The 25,554-nt window shown below is 47.1% G+C and overlaps 1 long non-coding RNA gene and 1 pseudogene across 1 annotated transcript; both read right to left on the bottom strand.

The window, feature by feature from the left end:
* Positions 1-9,993: 9,993 nt before the first annotated feature.
* The window catches only part of LOC137535595 (zinc finger protein 585A-like), a 42,780-nt pseudogene continuing 27,219 nt past the window's right edge, over positions 9,994-25,554 (bottom strand).
* LOC137533973 (uncharacterized) lies at positions 21,020-22,253 on the bottom strand. The gene is made up of 3 exons (XR_011024262.1): positions 22,197-22,253; positions 21,226-21,332; positions 21,020-21,136 (listed from the first exon to the last, which is right to left on the bottom strand). It is a non-coding gene; the product is annotated as an uncharacterized lncRNA (long non-coding RNA).

Here is a 25,554-nt window from a genome sequence, read left to right as displayed (position 1 = left end):
ATACGCGTTACGCCCACTTAGTCACGTGGGCTTCATCAGTGCATCATGCTGTTAGTCTCATAGAGGGGGCGTTCTAGTAGCCCATTTATCTTCATCCCCTAGACATTCCCAGCCCATGGGGCGGTTCCTGTTCTACACTAGGCATTGCCCTGCTGAGTTGTCTTTGCATTCAGGTTTGTTTTTATTTTTATTTGCTCACACACACACACTCACACACAATACACACTCACGCACACACACAATACACACACACACACACACACACACACACACACACAAATACACACACACACACAATACTCACACACACACACACACACACTCGCACACACCCTCACACACACACTACACACACACACACTCTACACACACACAAACAATACACACACAGACACACACACACACACACACACAATACACAAACAATACATACACACACACACACACTACACACACACTACACACACACTCACACACACACTCACACACACAAACAATACACACACACACACACACACACACACTCACACACACTCTACACAAACTACACACACACACAACACACACACTCACAATACACACACACACACACACACACACACACACTCACACAATACACACACACACACACACACTCACACAATACACACACACACACACACACACACACACACACAATACACACACACACACACACACACACAACACACACTATACACACACACAACACACACTATACACACACACAACACACAACACACAACACACACACACTATACACACACAACACACACACAACACACAACACACACACACACACACACACACACACAGTTGAGTTATGCTTTTGTAAGCGTGTTTTAAGTGCATTTTTTGTCTGTCCAATATATTGCCAGCCACATGGACATTGTAGCATATAAATTACTGCTGCAGTTTTACAATGAATAAAATCATTGATATAATATTGTTGAAAAAAACCAAAATAGTCCATAACAGACACAGAGGGAAACAATATTATATCAATGATTTTATTAATTGTAAAACTGCAGCAGTAATTTATATGCTACAATGTCCATGTGGCTGGCAATATATTGGACAGACAAAAAATGCACTTAAAACACGCTTACAAAAGCATAACTCAGTGGCCAAATTGGCCGCTAGAGATAAAGAGGAAGGCAAGACATTAACCACATTAGCAACACACGCCCTCAATACGCATGGTGGATCACTTAAAGATTGGCTATTCTGTGGATTAGAAACAGTCAAAATGAACAATCGAGGAGGAGACATTACAAACAAATTATTACGAGCAGAACGGAGGTGGATCTACAGACTCCAGACTAGGAGCCCAATGGGGCTTAATGAAGATGCGAGCTTTGGGTGTTTCTTGCCCCAATAAATAGGTTGCATATGAGCAATTGGTGGATACTTGTATTGTGATGGGGTTGTTCTGTACAATAATGTGTGTTGCATGTGCTTAATTTTGTGCTTTTTTCCTTTTGAATGTTTCCAACAGACTGTAGTATGGCTTAATCTTCCGTGTCTGGAGATATCAAGTTGTGGTAAAATCAGTTAATTGGATGTATGGTTTATATTTATTGTATTTGTGAGTGGTGGTTGCACATTGTATGCCAAGTGGTGATGGATTTTTATATCAACAAAAAGTTTTTACATTAACCGTTGGTGAGTACGGTCAGGGCCGGGCCGAGGCTGAAGAGGCTCCAGTGTAGGAGGGGGCGCACAATTCATTCAGTTGTCATTCCCAATTGTGTTTGAAGCACAAAGAAATAAGAAAAGGGGATACATAGCAGTGACTGCAAGCCAGATAACTAGAGATAAAGGTGTTGGGGGCCCTGGGGTGCCTCTTAATCTAATAGCAATCAGTGTGTGGCGGCTGGGGTGGGAGGGATGGAGGGGCGCACTTTGGTGTCTCAGCCTTGGGTGCTGGAGGACCTTGTCCCAGCTCTGAGTACGGTTATACTACAATATATGTTGTGTTTTTTAGAGTCTTCATCTGGCTCTGCACTTGTCTAGCACTTCGGTGGCACTTGGGTATTGTTTATGAATTATGTTCAATTATTAAATTATGTATTACATACACCAGGTATTTGTGGCGTTTATTTATAGTATCGTATGCCCAGGCCTCAGTTGGTGAGTATTGAGAGGCAGGGCTCACGTTTTCCACCATCATGTTTTTTGGTGTATTATATTTTGGTGATGTCACCTTTCAATTAGTTTCAGTTTATATTCATTGTTGTGTTTTTCTAGTTTTTTCCAGCATTTATTATCGCTGCAAGCACTTCCAAGCACGGTCACTTTTTGGATTCTTCTGGTTGGATCATCAATCAGTCTTACTATGGAGCACGATTCAGCACAATATATATATATATATATATATATATATATATATATATATATATATATATATATATATATATATATACATATACATATACATATATATATATACACCAAAATTTGTTTTTCAAATATTTCTTGATCCACTTGGAAATTGTGCAATTATTTATTTATTATTAGAGGGGAGTAATGTTATATTTATTATCATTAGTACTTGATATCAAATACCCTTTTTGTATATATATGTTTTTGTTATACTTTTTTTTTTATTGATTTCCATCTGATCAGTAGATGCATCATACAAGTTTTTAACATGAGTAGGAAAAGTAATAAAGCATATTATCAACAGATATCACGGTAACAACATATATAACATTAGAGTAGGAATGTCAATAGTACTTTGTAATAGCAATAGAGACATTTCACATCAGGCGTGGAGAAGATTGCTTAGATAATCTTATGGAGGAAACAATCGTCTAACAAATAGTGTGGAAGTCCAATAAGATTGGGAGTGCATCTTCGTTGGCGGTGAGTTGTGGGTGTTGTTCTCATCCGGAATGCTTGTTACTGGTAGTATTTATAAAGTTTATATAAACCTAACCAATTGGAGGAAAAAGGAAGCTTATTCTCTCTATAGAAAGTTATGTCAATCACTAAGAGAGGAAAGTAAACTTTTAAAGCTAAGAGGAAGAGGTTGTAGGGGAGGGGGGTGGGGGAGGGGTATGTAGGGAAATAAACTAGAGCGTGGAAGACGAGGCGATGCTTCTTGCTACCAGGGATATAGGAAATAGAAGAGACAAGAAGGAGAAAGGCTTAGCCAGTGCCTTTGATTTGGTTTAGGGCCCAATGTTATTCTAAAAGATAATAAGATAATATCTCTCTGGTGTCATGAGATCTCTTCAGGGCTAATCTAGACGTGGAGCTATATTTTTATGGGGGTTGATAGACAGGGGATGTATAAGGCCATGAGTCCCACATTTTATGGAAGTTATTTTCTGTATCTCTCAGAGAAGCTGTCAATTGTTCCATGGATCTAGTCCAATTGACTTTGAGGATGACCTCCGAGATGTCTGGCGGAGCCATTTTCTTCCATGAGGAGGTTATAGCCAGTCTGGTTGCTGTTATTATATGGGTAATTAAACGATTCGTATGTTTGTTTATCTTTGGGATTGGTTTGCCTAAGAGCATGTGGAGGGGGTCAAGAGGTATCATGACACCAGTAGTGGAGTGGATAAGTTCTTGTATTTTACTCCACAGAGGGGAGAGAAGAGGGCAGAACCAGAAGAGGTGTTCTTGGGTGCCTTTGTTATTGCATCCTCTCCAACATAGGTCAGACGTACCTGGGTAGGCTTTTGATAGAATTTCTGGTGTAAGGTACCAACAAAATAGAATTTTGTATATATTCTCCCTGATTTGTATACACATTGAAGATCGTTTGGCATTGTCCCATATCTCGAGCCAGTCATCCAAGGATATAGATGTGGAGATTGCAGATGACCATTTTGCCATGTAAGAGTGGTCTGGTGACCAAGATCCACATTTAGTCAACAACATGACATAAATTTGGGAAATCAGGCCTTTCTGATGTCCTGCACTGTCACATAGTCGCTCAAAAGGAGAGAAATGTAGCGTAGTATCAGATTTATGAATAGCTGAGTGAATTAAATGAATAATCTGATTATGCTCCATAACCAATTGAGGGGTGAAGGAGATTTTGTTTTCAAGTTGTGATCTGGTTCGTGCTTTACCTGTGAGAGGGTGTATCCAATCTTTAAGGTTAAAATATCCCAGTTTATACCAAGTGCTCATGAAGGATTCAGAAAGGCCTGGTTTGAAAGAGGGATTGCCCAGTATTGGCAATAATGGTGAAGGAGAGGACTTTAACCTGGCCATAGGGGCGGTGATGCGCCAGATATGTAGTGTGAATTTAATTGTGGGGAGTATAAGTTGCTGCTGTTGTATTTTGGGTAGAGTTTGTGTCCATAGTAAAGAAGCTAATGAAACAGGGAGCATATTAGTTGCTTCTATGAGGCCCCATTTTGTGAATACTTTTAGGTCGGACCATTCAGATAGCTGACGTAGGTGAGCAGCATAGTAGTAGTAGCGTATATGTGGTAACCCAAGACCCCCTTGTTCTCTAGGAGAGAGAAGGATGTTTTTGTGGACTCTTGGTCGTCTATGGTTCCAGACAAATTTATGGAAGGCCGCTTGTAGAGTCGTCAATTGGGAGGGTGGTATCAGTACTGGAAGGGTTTCAAAAAGATAAGAGACGGGGCAAGATATTCATTTTCAAAGCGTATATTCGGCCTAGCCAAGAAATCTTGTAGGCAGTCCATTTGTGTAAATCTTGCATGATTCGTTGTATAAGGGATGGGAAATTACATTTATATATAGTACTATAAGTGGGAGTAAGGTGGATTCTTAGGTATTTTAGGGAGTGGGTTTGCCATTTATAGGGAAAGCTACTTTGTAGACAGGTAAGGAGGTCTGGGGGTACTTTTATAGATAAGGCCTAAGTTTTATCCTGATTCAGTTTGAAACCAGATAAAGACTCAAATAAAGATAGGGTGTCATGTAAAGCTGGTAATGAGGTAAGTGGGTTTACAATGGTCAGTAGAATGTCGTCTGCAAATAAGGAGATCTTATACTCGTGCTTACCATGGTTAACCCCGTTTATGTTAACATTTTGTCTAATTGCTTCTGCAAGAGGCTCGATGCTAAGGGCAAATAAGAGTGGGGAGAGGGGGCAGCCCTGTCTTGTGCCATTGCGAATTTGGAAGGGGTTAGGGGGGGGCAAAGGGTAGCTTGATTGAGGCTGTTGGGCTCGATTATAGAAATCTAATTAGGTGCATGAAGGGACCTGTAAAGCCTTGGTGTTCAAGTACTTTGAAAAGAAATGACCAGTTCAGTCGGTCAAAGGCCTTCTCTGCATCCAAACTTAGAAGCAGAGAAGACCTGGTGGTTCTACTCATTATAGATATTAAGTTTATAACTCTACGCGTATTATCTCCCGCTTGACGGCCTTGGATGAAACCTATCTGGTCGTTATTTATGAGTCTAATTAATATGGGGTTAAGACGATTAGCTATGGTTTTAGTAATGATTTTTAAGTCAGAATTTAAGAGGGAGATGGGTCTATAGCTTTGGGGGAGTTGGGGATCTTTTCCGTCCGTAGGGATGACTGTGATAAGTGAGTTAAGAATTGTATTGGGTGGGAGTTCACCCCTCATTATTTTATTGGCCATGTCAGTTAAATGTGGGATGGGAACTGATTGAAAGTATTTATAATATGAGTAGGGGAGGCCGTCATGTCCTGGGGATTTAGAGGAGGGTAATTTTTTGAGGACGTCTAGTATCTCGGTCGTGGTGAAAGGGGTGTTCAGAGCAGTACGGTCTTGATCCGTTAGTTTGGGGAGGTGGAGCTGTTCCAAAAAACTTGATATTTTTTCAGGAAATTGTGGGCTGGTGGATGTATCTGGTAAGTTATAAAGTTGTTTATAGAAAGAGGCAGATATTTGCAATTTTAGTCGGATCATAATGGGTGACACCCTGAGGATCCTTCATTGCGTAGATTGTGTGATGGGAATTTTGTGGATTAAGCTTTCGAGCTAAGATAGTGTGCGGTTTATTGCCTCTCTCAAAAAAACAACTGTCTGGTCCATTTAAGGCTTTTTTCAAGTTGGGAGGATTGGAGAGTGCGAATATCTAGTTTAAGTTGCTGAATAGCCGAGAAGTTCTCCTGTGTAGGTTGTTGTTTATATATGTTAAATGCTTTTGCGAGGGGTATATTTGAGTTTGTTTGAGGTGTATTGTTTTTTTCTAGAGCCCTGTGCAATAAAAAAAGCCCCTAATGAAAGCTTTATGGGATTCCCAGACTAGGCTAAGCGATGGTACTGAGCCAGTAATTGTTTCAAAAAATGATTGTAGTTCCTCTAGACATTTTGAAGTGATCAATTTGTCTTTTAATAGGGATTCATTTAGTCTCCAGTGCATTGGTTTATGTGGGTTGGACCACCAGTCAATATCTACTAGGACTGCTTGGTGATCAGACCAGGCGGTGGAGATTATAGAAGCGTCAGTTAGAATGGGGAGGAGTTGGGCTTCGGCAAAGAAATAGTTGATTTGTGAATGTGATGCATGGGGGGTGAGAGAAGAATGTGAAGTCAGTCATTGTTGGGTTGACTATTCTCCATAGGTCTAATAAGCCGAACTTTCGGAGGAGTATACGAACGTTACGGGAGTTTCTGTCGTGTAAAGCGAATGAGGACGGGGAAATATTTTTGCTTCTATCTTTAATGGAGGAAAAGGCCAGGTTGAAGTCCCCTCCCAAGATAATTGTCCCCTTAGCATTCTTTTGCAGTTTGATGAGGAAAGAGGACAAGAAGGAAAGTTGTTGTGTGTTTGGAACATATACATTTGCTAGTGTAATTGGTTTACCTGCAAGGGAACCCAATAAAATCAAGAAGTGTCCTTTGTCATCACATATAATTTTTTCTACTTGTAGGGGAAATCCTTTCTTGCAGATTAGTGCTACCCCAGCTCTTTTTTTAGGCCCAGAGGCTAGGAACACGTCAGTATAATATTTATTGTGGAGGCGTACGGAGTCTTGAGGGGTCAAGTGTGTCTCCTGAAGGAAATCTAGATCTACATCAAGTCTCCACAGGTTTCTCAGAAGAGACATTCTTTTTTGAGGAACATTAAGGCCCTTAGTGTTTAACGTATAGAGCTTAACCATTATCTAGAAAGAGAAGTGAATTAACAAGTAGGCGACTGGTAACCCTTAAGTATAGAATCCTAACATAGCATGGAAGTGTATAGAAGAAAGGAAGAAAAAGTGTATATACATAAATCACAAATATGCAATATAACGCCTTTTGAGCAAAGCAAAAATTTTGATAGCCACTGTATAGGTTGTGGCAACAGGTGAGGACAACTAAAATTAGTTGTAAAAGGTTAATATGCCAGAGGGTGACTGGTCCTCTAGGGGGCCAGGCAGTCTCATAGGCACTTTTTCGGAGGTACATGTAGGGGCCCAAGAAAGAACCCTCAGAGTCCAGAGCCCGATCCCCAGTTTAAGAAAGGTTAAGGAGATCATGGGTTATTGTGGGCTAGTTATATCAGATGGGGAAGGCTTATAGAGTCCCGCTAATCCGCCATTAACAATTTCCCCGTATGGATAGTTCAACTAGGCAGAGCTTCCATTTCATCCTGATGTTCAGGGTAAGTGAGGCTGCGTACAGGGGGTTTGTTCCACTCGGATACATGCCGAATCTTTCGTGGTGGGGAGCTGGAAGATGGAGAGAGAGGGTGTTGCACAGGTAATATTGACGGTAGTCGGAGACCCGATTGCTTCAGGAACATAGGAGCATCATCTAAGTCAGTAAGTGTGAACTGAGCCCCTAATCTGCTAAGCATAAGGCGGAATGGGAACCCCCATTTATAGGGGATTTTTGCGTCATTTAGCAATTGCGTAACAGGTTTGAGGGCCCTCCTTTTGTTCAGAGTGATAATTGACAAGTCGTTGTAAATCGACAGTTCATCTCCTTTGAATGGCACTTTGGGGGTATTGCGTAGGGCACACATTAAGGCTTCTTTCGCTTCATAGTAATGGAGTCGTATTATTACATCCTTGGGACGGCGTGCTGTCAGTTGCCGTTCTCCTAAGGATCGGTGAGCACGATCCATTCGCCAGAATTCACTTGGCTGGTCAGGCACTATAGAGTTATAGAGTTCAGTGAGATGTGGTTTTAGGAGATCAGGTGTGATCGCTGCGGACATGCCTTTGATTCTGATATTCTGTCTCCTGTCTCTATTCTCACTGTCTTCCTGAGCAGATCTAATAGCTTTCAAGTCATTCTGTATAATATGCTGCTCATCCTCTAATTCGTGCTGTTTAATGGTTAGAGTGTCCATCTTTGCCTCTAAGCTGTTGGTGCGTTCACCTAAAGATGTAATGTCCCCCTTAAGGTCTTTAATGGCAGAGAGTATTACTTGCTGCAGTGAATCATGCAGAGCGTGATAATGCTTGTCTAGTGTTACCTCCAGCATTGCTGCAGTCAGCGGTGTCTCCCCTGCAGGCTGTGAGGCCGTTCCAGTGTGCTGCTGCTGTGAGGTATGGAGGGCGGGTGCAGAGCCTGCAGGATCAGCGTGGTCGGCGCCATCTTGGGAGGGAGGAGGGCGGATGAACCGATCCATGGATCCGGCTTGTGCGGCTGGTTTGGGGGCTGCTTTTGTAGCCATCTGTGCAGGGAGATGTCCGGCTGCTGATCTCCGTATCCGCCGAGCTTTTGGAGCGGAGAGGGAGCGGATAGCGGCGGTTTCAGTGCGGGGACGGGCCGGAGCTCTGTCTCTCTTGGATCCGCCGCGCATGCGCCTCCCCTGTATATATATGTTTTTTATATACATGTATGTATTTTTATATAGTATGTATATTGGGTTTATTTATGTGATTATACACGATCTTCTAAAAAAATTAGCATATTGTGATAAAGTTCATTATTTTCTGTAATTTACTGATAAACATTAGACTTTCATATATTTTAGATTCATTACACACAACTGAAGTAGTTCAAGCCTTTTATTGTTTTAATATTGATGATTTTGGCATACAGCTCATGAAAACCCAAATTTCCTATCTCAAAAAATTAGCATATTTCATCCGACCAATAAAAGAAAAGTGTTTTTAAAACAAAAAAATGCCAACCTTCAAATAATTCTGTTCAGTTATGCACTCAATACTTGGTCGGGAATCCTTTTGCAGAAATGACTGCTTCAATGCGGTGTGGCATGGAGGCAATCAGCCTGTGGCACTGCTCAGGTGTTATGGAGGCCCAGGGTGCTTCGATAGCGGCCTTAAGCTCATCCAGAATGTTGGGTCTTGCGTCTCTCAACTCTCTTTTCACAATATCCCACAGATTCTCTATGGGGTTCAGGTCAGGAGAGTTGGCAGGCCAATTGAGCACAGTAACACCATGGTCAGTAAACCATTTACCAGTGGTTTTGGCACTGTGAGCAGGTGCCAGGTCGTGCTGAAAAATGAAATCTTCATCTCCATAAATCTTTTCAGCAGATGGAAGCATGAAGTGCTCCAAAATCTCCTGATAGCTAGCTGCATTGACCCTGAACTTGTATTATATTAGCACTACCATCACACAGTGTTCCTGCCTGCATGGACGGGACCCTGGCTGTGACTTTCCAGATGCTTTGATGGAGAGCAGTATGCTGTGTCCACTTCAGGTTCACTGCAGGTAACATTTTCACCATTCCTTACTTATCACTAGAGGTGGGCGAACAGTTTGGCTGTGTTAGCCGAACTGTTCGGGCTGCCCAATCTGTCATTTATCTATGCCTCTTACTACTTCCGGGTCGCAATGACCCGGAGTAGTACGTCTGCGCTGCCCGGCGGAGCGCGTCCTAGCGACGCGCTCCCGTTGCCGGGCACTTTCTGCGCATGTGCGTGACGTCACTCATGACGTCACGCACATGCGCAGAAAGTGCCCGGCAACGGGAGCGCGTCGCTAGGACGCGCTCCGCCGGGCAGCGCAGACGTACTACTCCGGGTCATTGCGACCCGGAAGTAGTAAGAGGCATAGATAAATGACAGATTGGGCAGCCCGAACAGTTCGGCTAACACAGCCAAACTGTTCGCCCATCTCTACTTATCACCAGTGTGAGATTTCTTATGACTGATAAGGTTTGACTTCCGTACAAAACATTTCCCACACTCAGTACATGAATAGGGCTTTTCACCAGTGTGAGATCTCTCATGTGTGACAAGGCCTGTTCTCTGAACAAAACATTTCCCACACACAGTACAAGAATAGGGTTTCTCACCAGTGTGAGATCTCTCATGATTTACCAGCTGTGTTTTAAGTGCAAAACATTTCCCACACTCAGCACATGAATAGGGCCTCTCACCAGTGTGAAATCTCTCATGTCTGACAAGGCCTGATTTCTGTCCAAAACATTTCCCACACTCAGCACATGAATATGGCTTCTCTCCAGTGTGAGTTCTCACATGTCTGTCAAGCTCTGATTTACACAAAAAATATTTTCCACACTCACAACATGAATAGGGCTTATCTCCAGTGTGAGATCTCACATGTCTGACAAGCTCCGATTTCCATACAAAACATTTCTCACACTCAGCACAGGAATATTGCATCTCACCAGTGTGGGATCTCCCATGAATGACAAGATGATATTTCTTTGCAAAACATTTTCCACACTCAGCACATGAATAGATTATCTCATCTGTGTGAGATCTCTCATGATAGACAAGACTTCCTTTTGTTCTAAAACATTTCCCACACTTAGAACAGGAATACGGCTTCTCTCCAGTGTGAGATCTCTCGTGTATAACAAGCTTTGTTTTCTGCCTAAAACATTTCCCACACCCAGCACATGAATAGGGCTTCTGTCCAGTGTGTGATTTCTCATGTATGACAAGATCTGATTTCTGTACAAAACATTTCCCACACTCAGCACATGGATAGGGCTTCTCACCAGTGTGAATTGCCTCGTGCCTGACAAAGCTTCCTTTAGTTCCAAAACATTTCCCACACTCAGCACATGAATAGGGCTTTTCACCAGTGTGCGTTTTCTCATGATTGACAAGATGAGACTTCTGTACAAAACATTTCCCACACTCAGCACATGAATATGGCTTCTCTCCAGTGTGAGATCTCTCATGTACAACAAGCTGTGATTTCCGTTCAAAACATTTCCCACACTCAGCACATGAATATGGCTTCTCACCAGTGTGAGATATCTCATGAATTTGAAGCTGTGATTTCTGCGCAAACCATTTCCCACACTCAGCACATGAATAGTGCATTTCTCCAGTGTGAGATCTCTCATGTGTGACAAGATGGGATTTATCTGCAAAACATTCCCCACACTCAGCACATGAATAGGGCTTCTCACCAGTATGTGATCTCTCATGCCTGGCAAGCTGTGATTTCTGTGCAAAACATTTCCCACACTCAGCACATGAATAGGGCTTCTCACCAGTGTGAGATCTTTCATGTGTGGCTAGCTGCGATTTATATAAAAAACATTTCCCACACTCAGCACATGAATAGGGCATCTCTCCAGTGTGAGATCTTTCATGTGTGGCTAGCTGCGATTTATATAAAAAACATTTCCCACACTCAGCACATGAATAGGGCATCTCTCCAGTGTGAGATTTTTCATGTGCGACAAGCTGTGATTTATATAAAAAACATTCCCCACACTCAGTGCATGAATAGGGCTTCTTATCAGTGTGAGATCTCTCATGTATGAGAAGCTGCGATTTCCATAGAAAACATTTCCCACACTCGGCACATGAAAAGGGCTTCCAGGCAGTGTGAGATTTCTCATGATTGACAAGCTGTGATTTCCATACAAAACATTTCCCACACATGGAGCAGGAATAAGACCCTCCAGCAGGGGGAGAGCTGTGCTGGGTATGAGGCCCCTCAGGGTTAGACAGGTGAGGAGAGTCTGGGGGAATATTTGGGGTCACCAGGATATCTGCAGGAGACTCTTGTCCAGTGACATCATCATCATCCGTTGTACAGTCTGTGGATACAGAGAGACGAGTCTCTGAGAGGTTCCTGATGCCGGGACTCCACGCTGCAAATAGAGAAACATCATCACTTCCTGTTAGAGAATTGTGAGCGGAGGAGTAATTATCATTAGGGGAGGGTCAGTGAGCTGCTGAGAATTCCAAGTTGGTGCAAAGTTTATGCACATTGGAAATGGACCAAATGCAGCAGCTGCATAACTTTGCTTATAATTAGCATATAATTAGCACTTCTCATTAATAGGCATGTCACTGACCATCGCTAGTTATCAGCCCGACTAAGAACTGCAGAAGGTTGTGCTCATTACAGGCAGCCAATCGCAGGACAACAACTTTGCTTTGCATGAAAGTTTCATGCGGCTAGGAATTCAGCCAATCAAATGCATTTCCTTACAAATTTTATCTGCATACAATTTGCATTATATATGCATACAAGTCACAGTTTTGCGACAATCAATAAACGTGACCAAACTCCCAGCACTGCCCCCCCCCCCCTGGGGCCCAGTGTAAGGTACACATTACCGGTCCGCGGCCTCTGCTTGTCCCCCCCCCGGTGCCCAGTGTAAGGTATACATTACCGGTCCTCGGCCTCTGCTTGCCCCCCCCTCGGTGCCCAGTGTAAGGTATATATTACCGGTCCTCTGCCTCTGCTTGTCCCCCCCCCCCCCCCGGTGCCCAGTGTAAGGTATACATTACCGGTCCTCAGCCTCTGCTTGTCCCCCCCCCCCCCGGTGCCCAGTGTAAGGTATACATTACCGGTCCTCTGCCTCTGCTTCCCTCCCCCGGTGCCCAGTGTAAGGTATATATTACCGGTCCTCAGCCTCTGCTTGTCCCCCCCCCCCGGTGCCCAGTGTAAGGTACACATTACCGGTCCTCTGCCTCTGCTTCCCTCCCCCGGTGCCCAGTGTAAGGTATATATTAGCGGTCCTCAGCCTCTGCTTGTCCCCCCCCCCCCCCCCCCCGGTGCCCAGTGGAAGGCATACATTACCGGTCCGCGGCCTCTACTTGTCCCTACCCCCCCGGGGCCCAGTGTAAGGTGTACATTACCGGTCCTCGGCCTCTGCTTGTCCCCACCCCCCCCGATGCCCAGTGTAAGGTATACATTACCGGTCCTCAGCCTCTGCTTGTCCCCCCCCCCCCCGGGTGCCCAGTGTAAGGCATACATTACCGGTCCGCGGCCTCTACTTGTCCCTCCACCCCCCCCCCCGGGGCCCAGTGTAAGGTGTACATTACCGGTCCTTGGCCTCTGCTTTTCCCTCGTCCGGTGCCCAGTGTAAGGTATACATTACCGGTCCGCGGCCTCTGCTTGTCCCCACCCCCCCCGGTGCCCAGTGTAAGGTATACATTACCGGTTCTCGGCCTCTGCTTGTCCCCACCCCCCCGGTGCCCAGTGTAAGGTATACATTACCGCTCCTCGGCCTCTGCTTGAAACTCCTCCCCCCCCGGTGCCCAGTGTAAGGTATACATTACCGCTCCTCGGCCGCTGCTTGACCCTTCCCCCTACCCCCCGGTGCCCAGTGTAAGGTATACATTACCGGTCCTCGGCCTCTGCTTGCCCCCCCCCGGTGCCCAGTGTAAGGTATATATTACCGGTCCTCTGCCTCTGCTTGTCCCCCCCCCCCCCCGGTGCCCAGTGTAAGGCATACATTACCGATCCGCGGCCTCTACTTGTCCCTACCCCCCCCCCCCCCGGTGCCCAGTGTAAGGTATACATTACCGGTCCTCAGCCTCTGCTTGTCCCCCCCCCCCGGTGCCCAGTGTAAGGTATACATTACCGGTCCTCAGCCTCTGCTTGTCCCCCCCCCCCCCCGGTGCCCAGTGTAAGGTATATATTAGCGGTCCTCAGCCTCTGCTTGTCCCCCCCCCCGGTGCCCAGTGTAAGGTACACATTACCGGTCCTCTGCCTCTGCTTCCCCCCCCCGGTGCCCAGTGTAAGGCATACATTACCGGTCCGCGGCCTCTACTTGTCCCTACCCCAACCCCCCCCCCCCCCCCCCCGGGGCCCAGTGTAAGGTGTACATTACCGGTCCTCGGCCTCTGCTTGTCCCCACCCCCCCGGTGCCCAGTGTAAGGTATACATTACCGGTCCTCAGCCTCTGCTTGTCCCCCCCCCCCCCCGGTGCCCAGTGTAAGGCATACATTACCGGTCCGCGGCCTCTACTTGTCCCTCCACCCCCCCCCCCCCCCCCGGGGCCCAGTGTAAGGTGTACATTACCGGTCCTTGGCCTCTGCTTTTCCCTCGTCCGGTGCCCAGTGTAAGGTATACATTACCGGTCCGCGGCCTCTGCTTGTCCCCACCCCCCCGGTGCCCAGTGTAAGGTATACATTACCGGTTCTCGGCCTCTGCTTGTCCCCCCCCCCCCGGTGCCCAGTGTAAGGCATACATTACCGGTCCGCGGCCTCTACTTGTCCCTCCACCCCCCCCCCCCCCCCCGGGGCCCAGTGTAAGGTGTACATTACCGGTCCTTGGCCTCTGCTTTTCCCTCGTCCGGTGCTCAGTCGCTCAGTGTAGTCAGTGTCAGTGACATTGAACTGTGTGCCGTGCAGCCAGTTACTTTGCTGTGCATAGTGCAGGCAGACCGCTGTCCACAGATTTTTGTGCTCTATATTACTGTATTTGATACTTGTATTCAGCTAATCAGCCAGTGATCAACTTCAGTTAGCTGTAGTCACTAGTCAGTCACTCAGTGTAGCCAGTGACATGGTACTCTGCCAGCGTGCCGTTACTTTGCTGTGCGTAGTGCAGGCAGACCGCTGTTCACTGATTTTCGTGCTCTATTACTGTATTTAGTATTTGCGCCATCTGCACATTTTTTTTTTTTTTTGCTTTTCTGTCTGTTTGAAAACCAGAGGGAGAGCCGCTGCACCCTCTGTGCACCGTAGGGGGTTGTTTATGTCCCCAGTATGGAATTATTTCTATGTGTCCACCCTGGATGTAAGCTATGCAGTGTGCAACTCCTGCCAGAAAACCTTGAGCCGCGGGCGCAACGCAGACAAGATGGGTACCTCATCCCTCCAGGCCCACCTGAAGAGCTATCACTGCAAGGACTATGAAGGGTTCAAGAGGATGAAGGACCAGCAAGAGGGTGGTCAGAGCAGGAGACTCACCACCGCAGCAGCATCATCCCTCCCTCAGGGTCGTGAAGCCGCAGCAGCACGCAAATGCGCTTTTCCGTCCAGTGCGCCTTTGGCAGCTCATGACACAGATATTGAGGCGGGTGAGGCCAGCCAGTCCTCATTGGCCCCCTCAGCTTCCCCTTTAGGACATCGGCAGACCCTGCTGAGCGACAGCTTTTAGGGTTTGACCAAACCTCTGCCTCCTGGCCAGAGGTGCATCTGGAAGCTAAACGGCTTGCTGGCCCGGACCATGTGTTCCAAGCTCCTTCCCTACTCCCTGGTGCAGGAGGGGAGTGATATGCACACGCTGCTCCAGTTTGGCATCCCAGAGTGGCAAATCACCAGCCGCCACTACTTTCCAAGGACCGCCATCCCAGCACTGCACGAGTTTGCGGTGGCAAACGTGGCCCATTCGCTCGACTACTCCATGATCGAGCGGGTCCACATCACCATGGACTCGTGGAGCAGCTGATTTGGGACAGGCCGCTACCAGTCCTTTACAGTGCACTGAGTGACATTGGTGGAAGGAAGGGAGGACGAGCGCAGCAGCAGGCCACTGTCAAGCGCTGCTGAAATTGGTCAGCCTGGAGAAGGACAAACTGACGGCCGCCCACGCTCTGGCCGCCCTCAGGGTGCAGGAGTGAAGGTGGCTGACCCTCAGAGGCCTGGAAGTGGGATATGTGGCGGCCGACAATGGGGCCAACCTGGTGGCCACAGTGCAGCAGGGAAACCTCCAGCACATCCCCTGCTTGCCCCATGTGCATAATTTGGTAGTGCAGCGCTTCCTGCGCACCTACCAGGGGATGAGCGACCTGCTGCAAGATGCTTGGGAGGTGGTGCACCATTTCTGCCACTGCCTCTGCAACCCTGGCCCACCTGCCGCAGCTCGAGGGCCTGCCCTCACACCGCCTGATCATATTTGTCCCAACTCGCTGGAACTCATCCCTGGCAATGTTGGAGCAGCTGTGTCAGCACAGGGTGGCTCTTAGGGCCTACATGCTAGACCCAAGTGTCCCCAACAACCAGCAAGTCCCCATGATAACTGCAGCTCGGTAGACACAGATGCAGCAAGTATGCCTGGTGCTGACTCCCTTCCTGCAGGGAACCAAGATGGTCAGCCAGGAGCGGGCCTCCGTGTGTGAGTGGGTGGCCTTGGTTTGCCTGCTGGACATGGCAATGTGTGATCTGATAAAAGAAGGGGAGGCAGCCCTGAGGCAGCTGGATCCACCTCACAGGAGGAGGAGGACAACGACTTTCAGGTAGTGGAGGAGAAATTGGAGGTCCCTAACCTGGATGCTGAGGGGGAGCAGCAGAGCGCCACTGCCGTAGTACGAGGGTGGAGGTCTGAGGAGGAGGACACGGCGGACGGGCATGTCCTCGGGGATGACGATGAAGATGTGTCTGCCAATGCCAGACCCTTCCCCATGGCTGCTGCACATGTTGCGCTGCCTTCGCTGGGACCCCCGGGTAATCCCGATGCGTGAAAGGAAGACATCTGGATCACCGTGATGCTGGACCCGCGTCTGAAGGGGAAGCTGGGGGAGTTCATGTTGCCATCCACCACCGAGCAACGCACAAGGGAGTTGCAGGGGCCCTTGTGCGCAGACTACTGGAAGCATTCCCCCAGACTTCCACCCCACTGTTGCTGTTCTGCCAACCCAACAACAGGTGCCTGCGGCCGCCACCAGCACCACCAGCCGGCGCCCTGGAGACCTTCTGAGCCTAAGCAAGAGCCTGTATGCAGTGCAGCGGCCCAGAGCAGAGGTGCCAGCCACAGCATCCTTCTCCAACAAGCAGCAGCAGCAGCAGCGACTGACCAGCATGGTGTCTAACTACATGGGGTCATTCTGCAGGCTCAATGACACAGACAGCCCCATGGACCACCTTCCAGTGTCCTCTCCGAGAGATGCTTCAGTGCGGCCGGTGGCGTGGTCACCGAGAAGCGCTCTCGGCTCTCCCACGCCTCTGTGGGCAAACTCACCTTCCTGGAAATGAACCAGGCTTGGGTGGAAGGTGAGTTCCTGGTTCCTGCTGTCAGCCACTGGGGGACAAGAAGTGGCTGCTGGAATTTTTATAATTCCTGCCTTTCCAAAGCAAGTTAGAACCTAGTACTCCTAATTGGCCTGGTTCATTTCATGTTTTGCTGTGGTGACACCCGTCATGCCCCATGGCCTCATACGCTGCTGCTGCTGACTCACGCTGCTCCTCCTGCTGCGGCATTTCCCTACGGCAGTCTGTGTTCCCACCGCCAGGGTCCACGGATGCATATCATTTTTAGGCAGCATTATCATGCTGTGGTACCACCAGTGAGGTGCCATGGTCGTTCTGTGCTGCTGCACTGACCGCTTTAGTCCTCCTCCTGCTTCCACTGAGTTTCCCTACTAAAGTCTGTGTTCCCACCACCACCAGGGTCCATGGACAACTCTGCTGCCATGTCATTGCTATCGCTGCAAGACAAAAGAAAATGACAAAAACCGCTCTGGGTGTTTTAGGATTTTCTCACCTAATATCTCCGGTGTCTAGAGAGTGGCAATTGACAAAAAACTTTAAAAGATTATCTTGGACTATTCTGGTCACAAGGCTGGTGAATGAGAGAGGTGTAAGGCGAGCAGCAAGCATAGTCCGCAGCAACAGAAGAGCAACAACACAACAAATGACAGCTGAATTCATCACAAAGCCTATCCCAATGCACAACAAGAAGGACTTTGCAAAGGATGGGCTTTAGCAGCTGGAGACCATCAAGAGTGCCTTTGGTATCTCAGAAAATAGGAAAAGACACCTGTTGTGGGCCCTTGTCACCATGCTCGATCGGTCTCCAACTGGTTTGAGGAACATCAATCAGAGTTTAACCTGCTTCCATGGCCCCTGACCTCAATCCTGCTGAGCATTTGTGGGGCGAAGACAAAAGATCACTTCAAAGCTTGGAAACGTCACCATCCAATCTGACCCAACTTAGAGCTGCCATTATGTCAGCACGGGCCAACATTCCTCAGTAACGGCGTCAGCATCTTATAGAGAAGAATATCAGCTGTGATCAGGGCTAAAAGGTGGACCAACATATTTCTGGGTGTCTCTAATATTTTCGCCAGTATATAATACTATACATGTGCAGTGACCATTATCAGCTTATAACAGGCCAGTAACACTACGTTTTAGCCATTTATTTAGGAAAGGGTTCTTTACAGTAAGAGTGGTTAAGATGTGGAATGCATTGCCACAGGAAGTCGTTATGGCAAACTCTATACCTGCATTTAAAGGGGGCTTAGATGCTTTCCTTGCGTTGAAAGACATCCATGGCTACAATTACTAGGTTATGCCTAATGATGTTGATCCAGGGATTTTATCTGATTGCCATCTGGAGTCAGGAAGGAATTTTTCCCATTTGGGGCTAATTGGACCATGCCTGGTGGGGTTTTTTTCGCCTTCCTCTGGATCAACAGGGGTATGTGGGGGACGGGCTGGAGTTGTACTTTGTACTGGTTGAACTTGATGGACGTATGTCTTTTTTTCAGCCAAAATAACTATGTAACACTAAGTCACCCCCTACTGTGACCAATCTGTGTACAGTAATGTACAGTGACCATTATCAGCTTATTACAGACCAGTAACACTAAGTCACCCCCTACTGTGACCAATCTGTATACAGGAATGTACAGTGACCATTATCAGCTTATTACAGGCCAGTAACACTAAATCACCCCTACTGTGACCAATCCGTGTACAGTAATGTACAGTGACCATTATCAGATTATTACAGCCTGGTAACACTAAGTCACCCCCTACTGTGACCAATCTGTGTACAGTAATGTACAGTGACCATTATCCGCTTATTACAGGCCGGTAACACTAAGTCACCCCTACTGTGACCAATCTGTGTACAGCAATGTACAGTGACCTTTATCAGCTTATTACAGGTCAGTAACACTAAGTCACCCCTACTGTGACCAATCTGTGTACAGTAATGTGCAGTGACCATTATCAGCTTATTACAGGCCAGTAACACTAAGTCACCCCTACTGTGACCAATCTGTGTACAGTAATGTACAGTGACCATTATCAGCTTATTACAGGCCAGTAACACTAAGTCACTCCCTACTGTGACCAATCTGTGTACAGTAATGTACAGTGACCATTATCAGCTTATTACAGGCTGGTAACACTAAGTCACCCCTACTGTGACCAATCTGTGTACAGTAATGTACAGTGACCATTATCAGCTTATCACAGGCCGGTAACACTAAGTCACCCCTACTGTGACCAATCCGTGTACAGTAATGTACAGTGACCATTATCAGCTTATTACAGGCCAGTAACACTAACCCCCGCCTACTGAGACCAATCTGTGTACAGTAATGTACAGTGACCATTATCAGCTTATTACAGGCTAGTAACACTAAGTCACTCCCTACTGTGACCAATCTGTGTACAGTAATGTACAGTGACCATTATCAGCGGTAGAACTCATTTAAACCACACACGCATGCAACAATTTAGTGGCTGTCACAGTTGGAAAGTCCTCCCCTGATCAGCATTGTATTGCTGCAGTGAGATGTAGCCAGATGCTCCTCCCTCCATCGCCCCCTCCCTCTCCACAGAACAGAACAGGGAACTCCAATCAGGGTGTCTGTACTGTTATTGTTAGTAAGATGTCACCAAACACAATATGTAACTAGTACAAATAATAGCTCCTAACATGGCCAGTCTGTGAGCAGCAACACAGCCACACCAGCAATATACATACACATTTATTCTATATTACTGCTGATTACTCACCTGTTCTGCCCTCTGTAACATTGTCCTCCTCTTTACTTGTCCTCCTCATGTCTCCCTCCTCCATAGACTGCTGATCACTCCTCACATACGTCTCTTCTTCTTCCTCTTTACATGTCCTCATCATGTCACCCTCCTCCATAGACTGCTGATCACTCCTCACATATGTCTCTTCTTCTTCCTCTTTACATGTCCTCATCATGTCACCCTCCTCCATAGACTGCTGATCACTCCTCACATACGTCTCTTCTTCTTCCTCTTTACTTGTCCTCATCATGTCACCCTCCTCCACAGACTGCTGATCACTCCTCACATATGTCTCTTCTTCTTCCTCTTTACTTGTCCTCATCATGTCACCCTCCTCCACAGACTGCTGATCACTCCTCACATATGTCTCTTCTTCTTCCTCTTTACTTGTCCTCATCATGTCACCCTCCTCCACAGACTGCTGATCACTCCTCACATATGTCTCTTCTTCTTCCTCTTTACTTGTCCTCATCATGTCACCCTCCTCCACAGACTGCTGATCACTCCTCACATATGTCTCTTCTTCTTCCTCTTTACATGTCCTCATCATGTCACCCTCCTCCATAGACTGCTGATCACTCCTCACATATGTCTCTTCTTCTTCCTCTTTACTTGTCCTCATCATGTCACCCTCCTCCATAGACTGCTGATCACTCCTCACATACGTCTCTTCTTCTTCCTCTTTAATTTTCACCATCATGACCCCCTTCTCCGTAGACTGCTGATCACTCCTCACATACGTCTCTCCTTCTTCCTCTTTACCTGTCCTCATCATGTCTTCCTCCTCTATAGACTGCTGATCACTCCTCACATACGTCTCTTCTTCTTTAACCACAGCACTTACATGTATCAGTTCTCTACCCTAAGTGCACACAATGAGAGCTAATTTAAATTGTGACCACAGATAACAGCACATGCAGGAGGATAATACAAAACAGTTTGGAGACTCTGGTGATCCTCAGTCCCACCTTACCTGGTAATGCTGGGGGGTGGTGTGACCTTCCTGTGGACAATCCTGGGAATAAAGAGGACCTGTACATCTCTCTGGTGGGTTTCTGTTACTGGATACATCTGTAGGAAACACACACACTGACTGAATACATTGTCTCTATGTCATTATCAGATGATGGGGGATCTAGGTGGACTCCAAGGGAAATGAAAGTCTCCCCTTACCCGGTGATGTGAGGGGCGGCTGACTCTCCATCATGGCGTCCTTGTAGTGGTCCTGGTGTCCTTCTATATACTGCCCCTCCTCCATGGAGAAATAGATGAGACAATGAGCCTCCTTATAGGAACCTGACACACAGAATGATACAGTCACCACCATACAAATCACTGGCTGTCACTGGATACTGTCCCATAATTCCTGCTAATGCTCAACTCACCCCGACAGCAGAGCAGTGAGGATGTTGTGGGCTTCTCGTGTCTCTCAGATATCAGGGGGTGAGGTGGAGGCACAGCGATGGTCACCAGACTTCACAGAAGGGAAACTCTGTATGGAGAGACTGAAGGTAAGGTGATGTGACACTCCCAGAATCCTCCTCACCTCTCCACTCATGTGACACTCCCAGAATCCTCCTCACCTCTCCAGCCATGTGACACTCCCACAATCCTACTCACCTCTCCAGCCATGTGACACTCCCAGAATCCTCCTCTCCTCTCCAGTCATGTGACACTCCCAGAATCCTCCTCACCTCTCCAGTCAGGTGACACTCCCAGAATCCTCCTCACCTCTCCAGCCATGTGACACTCCCACAATCCTACTCACCTCTCCAGCTATGTTACACTCCCAGCATCTTCCTCTCCAGTCATGTCTAAGTCTGCAGTGAGTGTCTATTCTCTTTGTGTGACAAACAGGAAGTGCACAGAATGTCCTCTACACTATACACTTCCCCAGCCCCAATATGTGCTCCTCCCTCACCCCAATACCTGTCCCCCTTCCCCCACCCCAATACCTGTCCTCCCCTCCCCCACTATGTGCTCCTCCCCCACCCCAATACCTGTCCTCCCCTCCCCCACTGTGTGCTTCTCCCTCACCCCAATACCTGTCCTCCCCTCCCCCACTATGTGCTCCTCCCTCACCCCAATACCTATCCTCCCCTCCTCCACTATGTGCTCCTCCCCTCACCCCAATACCTGTCCTCCCCTCCCCCACTATGTGCTCCTCCCTCACCCCAATACCAGTCCTCCCCTCCCCCACTATGTGCTCCTCCCCTCCCCCACGATGTGCACCTCCCCTCCCTCTGGTGGCTGCAGCTCTCAGGCACTGGGTGTGACAGGAGGAAAGCTCTTTACAAATGTTACAGTTATTATTAATTATAGTTACAGGCGGGAAATAAAATATAAACAAAGTAACCTTTCCCCTCCTCTGCAGCCAGCACGAGCTCTGCTCTCACCACTTCCGGTCTCTACCTTCCAATGACAACAGAGGGTGGTGATTCCCAGTGACGTCACTCCCAAACGTGACCTCCTTTGGGTGATTATAGCTCTATCATTGGCTGCAGGACAATATGCTCCACCCACCAACTTCCAGCCTCTCTTTTCACTTCCTCTCTGTGGCTCTGTGTTTCCGGTTTCTGCGTTCCAGCTGGTGGAGGGGAGCTCGCCATCTTGTGGTCAGTCAGCTAACTGCAGCCTCATTTATTAATCAAACTGTAGCTATGCTTGGTGTGGTTTGCCTTCTTAAAACAGAAGGAGATTTGCAATAATTCAGCTATAAGTGAACATTTGTGGTTACCCACCATGCACCACTACTGAATATGCAAATTATCTCTTTTTTCGCAAAGCTAGCATGCTTACAGGGGCAAAAAGAGACAATTTGCATAATAAGTAGTGGTGCATTGTGGGTAACTACAAATGTTCACTTATAGCTGAATTATTGCAAATCTCCTTCTGTTTTAAGAAGGCAAATCACACCAAGCAATGATTTTTAGTAGGAGGTCTTTCAGTCTCTTTTATCTCCCTATATATTGGTTTGGGTCACCCCGAGCTGCTTGACTATTCTGTTAAACTGTAGGAAGAGAGAGCAGCCAGGGAGTATGTGGGAGATAGAGGGGTGTGGCTAGGTATGAGGGCGGGGACAATATAATCTGGGCGGAAGTTTCAAGTACTTGGAATACCTGAGGAAATAACAGGGATTTGTGTTTTGGGAGATGCAGGTGGTTTTCCAGGGCATTAAATACAACTGGGTTCACATTCTAAGGGCAGCTTTCAAAGGGCGAAAAAACAAATTTACCCGAATTCACCAGATTTAAGGCTCACATCAAGGTAACATCATCTTTGTTGTAATTTACTCTATTGCTGAACACTATTGCTTTCTGTCTAGATCATCTCTGCCTACAAGGCACCCCATCGAAAAAACAAACAAACTGATAATCTACCAACCGCTGCTCCATTGCCCTCGGTAAGCCCACCACCAAAGACTCCCCGGCCTCTGCTACACCATTTTCCCCACCTACCACACCAGCACTCCCAGTGCAACAGTATGTATCCCCAGCACATCAGTATGCGTACCCCCCTCATACCTCCTCCTCCTTCCCCTCATCACCCACCCTATTGGTGCCTCATGTTCTGGCTCCATCTGCTCCTCCCCCTGGTCCCTTGTCCACTTCTCGCCACACATCTTAACCTCAGGCCCTCTCCTGTCTCCCAGCCCCCCCCCCCCCCCCAACCAAATTCGCCCCTCTCCCCACCGCACCTCCCACCCTCCCCATACCCACAAACATTCTCGCCCCAATCTCATTCCTATCCGCCCCATCCTCAGACAATAATTTCCTCTATTCTGGAATGCCAGATCTATCCGCAACAAGCTTACAACCATCCATGACCTCTTCATCTTAAAAACCCTCCCCTTTCTTGCCCTTACTGTGACCTGGCTCACCCCGTCTCAGCGATGGGGAGATATTTCCAGTGATCACGGATTAGCAGTGATTTACAAGCATTTTTTCACTATTTGGCTTCGGTATTAGACGCCGTGATCGATTCTGGATCATGGAAATCAGCCACGGAAATTCGGTGATTACAAATATTCAGAATGCAATCACAGGTCGTGATCACATTAAAAATGAATTTGTGATTATCTCCTGCCGACTGTAGCAGTTAATAGCAAAGGCCCCTTACATCCTAGCAACACCACATTTGCAGGATAGGTTAAAAAGATAGTGGGAAACAATATTTTTATATATATATATATATATATATATATATATATATATATATATATATATATATTTATTCACCTGTATATATGTTCACCTGTGTATATATATATATATATATATATATATATATATTTATTTTTTTTTTTTTATTTTTTTTTTTTAACCACTTAAAGAGACACTGAAGCGAAAAAAAAAAAGATGATATGATTTGTATGTGTAGCACAGCTAAGAAATAAAACATTAAGATCAGATACATCAGTCTAATTGTTTCCAGTACAGGAAGAGTTGAGAAACTCCAGTTGTTATCTTTATGCAAACAAGCCATTAAGCTCTCCGACTAAGTTAGTGGTGGAGAGGGCTGGTATCTGACTTTTATTATCTCAACTGTTCCTGGACTATTTACTTTTCCTCTGCTAGAGGAGAGGTCATTACTTCACAGACTGCTCTGAAAGACTCATTTTGAACGCTGAGTGTTGTGTAATCTGCACATATTATACAATGATGCAATGTTAGAAAAAACACTATATACCTGAAAATAAAAGTATGAGAATATTTTCTTTGCTGCTAATCTTCTAGTAATTATTCATAGTACACAACCAATTCACTATATCATATTTTTTTTTCGCTTCAGTGTCTCTAAGGATCAGGGGATTTCTTGCTGATCTGTGCTGCATGGGCTCTCCAGCCCGCATCACAGATCGTGTTGCAGCCAGGGCGATCAGACTCCCCCCCCCCCCCTTTTTATGTCCTGCTGGGGGGGTCTGATTGCCGCCGCTCTGTGTGGCCGAGCCGCAGCAATATACCTCCCTACCTCTCCTTCCCTCCCTCTCTCGCTGGCTCTGGGTGGCACAGGACGGCGATCTGTCCTTTACCGCCTCCAATAGGCTTTAGCCTATAAGACGGCGGTGATCGCCGATCTCCTATGCGGCGCTGCTGCGCAGCAGCGCTGTATTGATGTAAACACAGGGGATTTCTTCCCCGCGTGTTTACAAATGGCCTGCAAGCCGCGATCGGAGGCTCGCAGGCTGTTCACGGAGACACCCTCCGTGAACTGACATGGAACGGCCGCTCCATGGAAACACCACTTCGACCTGCCGACGCCTATCGGTGTTAGGCGGTCGTTAAGTGGTTAATGTTCAGATAGTAGGAAATAAAAAAAAAAAATGCTGTGTAGACCCGCTTCCAGAGCCTCTGTAACCCCTTGTCCCCCAGGTAGCCTTGGATGGCCAGAATGCGGAGCCCTGGCCGACTGTGGCTTTGCACCCTGAGCTATACCAGCCCGCATGGTCCATGGTATGGGAGAGCTCTGGGGGAGAGGGGCGGCCAACGCAGGGGTGCACCAGGTGCCAGGCTAGGTGAGGGTGACAGGTGAAGGCAGGCGGGGAGGACAGCGGCAGGCAATGGCTATACGTCCGCATAGGATGAGCTTCTCAGCTACACTAAAGTGTATAGCTGAAAAGCATCTTTCAATTTTGGCTCCAAAACTCCCCATTGGTTCTTTAACAGACAGGAGGATCCCTGTTATGAATACATATCATCCTCAACAGAAGCAGG

The sequence above is a fragment of the Hyperolius riggenbachi genome, chromosome 10 (genome assembly GCF_040937935.1).
Source record: "Hyperolius riggenbachi isolate aHypRig1 chromosome 10, aHypRig1.pri, whole genome shotgun sequence".
Classification (NCBI taxonomy): Eukaryota; Metazoa; Chordata; class Amphibia; order Anura; family Hyperoliidae; genus Hyperolius; species Hyperolius riggenbachi.
The sequence above is the reverse complement of the archived record's forward strand: the minus strand, read 5'-3'. Positions and strand labels throughout refer to the sequence as shown.